The sequence below is a fragment of the Lycium barbarum genome, chromosome 2 (assembly GCF_019175385.1).
Source record: "Lycium barbarum isolate Lr01 chromosome 2, ASM1917538v2, whole genome shotgun sequence".
NCBI classification, from domain to species: Eukaryota; Viridiplantae; Streptophyta; class Magnoliopsida; order Solanales; family Solanaceae; genus Lycium; species Lycium barbarum.
This window is the reverse complement of record NC_083338.1, coordinates 132,763,229-132,764,940: the sequence shown is the minus strand read 5'-3', so window position 1 is coordinate 132,764,940 and position 1,712 is coordinate 132,763,229.

Genomic DNA, 1,712 nt, shown 5'->3' with positions numbered 1-1,712 from the left:
GTATCTCCCATAGAATTAGATAAGCCTAATTCTATTATTGAGGATTTGGCAAGCCTTGAAAAAGATGAATGGATGAAAGCAATGAAAGAAGAATTGAAGTCCATGAGAACCAATAAAGTCTGGGATCTGGTTAACCTTCCTTCTGTGCATAGAGCTATTGGGAACAAATGGGTTCTCAAAGTTAAACTCAAAGCGGACCGGTCAATAGAAAGATACAAGGCATGATTGGTCGCAAAAGGTTTTACCCAACAAGGTGGAATAAATTATGAGGAAACCTTTTCACCAGTTGTGAAGTTTACCTCAATTCGGTTACTTTTGGCTATTGTTGCATGTTTGGATCTAGAATTACACCAAATGGATGTAAAGACAGTTTTTTTCAATGGAGAATCAAACGAGGGAATATACATGGAACAACCTATAGGTTTCATCGTTAAAGGCCAAGAAAAGAAAGTTTGCAAATTAAAAAGATCTATTTATGGCCTGAAGCAGTCTTCAAGGCAGTGGTATTTGAGATTTCACAAAGAGGTGATTTCATATGATTTCACTATGATCAATGAAGACCATTTCATCTATGTGAAGAAGTCCAATGGAATGTTTGTAATTCATTCCCTTTACGTGGATGATATTTTATTAGCCGGAAATAATTTGGAGTATGTCAAAACTATCAAGTCATGGCTTTCAAAGTCATTTGACATAAAAGACATGGTGAAGCAGACTATATATTGGGTGTTAAGATCCAAAGAGATCGTTCCAAGAAAGTTTTGAGTCTATCTTAAGAAACTTATACAAAGAAAATTTGGAACGCTTCCGAATGAATAGTCGCAAACCCATGGATACTCTTATGGCAAGAGGTGAGACTTTAAGCCTTAAAACGTGTCCAGGGATTGAAAAAGAAAAAAAAGACCTGTCTCGAGTTCCATATTCAAGTGCTGTTGGGAGTTTGATGTACACTATGATGTGTAATCGTTCGGACATTTGTTATGCCGTAGGTCTGGTTAGCAGGTATCAGTCCAATCCTGGAAGAGGTCATTGGAAAGTTGTGAAGAGGATCTTCAGATACCTGAAAAGAACTGTTGATTATTCACTATGTTATAGTGGAAATGATTTACACTTGAAAGGTTATACAAATGCTGATTGGGGTGTTGACCGGAACGATAGAAAATTGACATCCGGCTATGCTTTCTTACTTAATGTGGTGTTATTTCATGGACAAGTAAGAAACAAACTTGTATGACTCTTTCAACTATGGAAGCTGAGTTCGTGGCTTGTGCATCTGCAGTACAAGAATCTGTTTGGTTAAAAAGATTATTTGAGCATTTGGACGTAGCAAAGAATTCTCATAGATCAATGATTTTACGTTATGATAGTCAAGCGGCTATTGCTACACAAATGATCCTAAGTATCATAGCAAAACCAAACATATTGACATCAAATATAAATTTGTAAGAGACACAGTAGCAAGTGGAGAAGTAACCTTACAATATATAACTACTCGAGAAATGATAGCTGATCCTTTTACAAAGGCAATATCTAGAGACCCGTTTGAGAAACATGTTATGGCTCTAGGTTTGCGTAGGACATGATTATATTTCTGTATTGTAAAATGACTTGGTTGTTATAATATTTTCATTAATATTCAACTCTTGAATTTGTGTTCATATCTTATATGCATGTGATAATGTAATTTTATTGATAAAATGTGTCGAACAAGT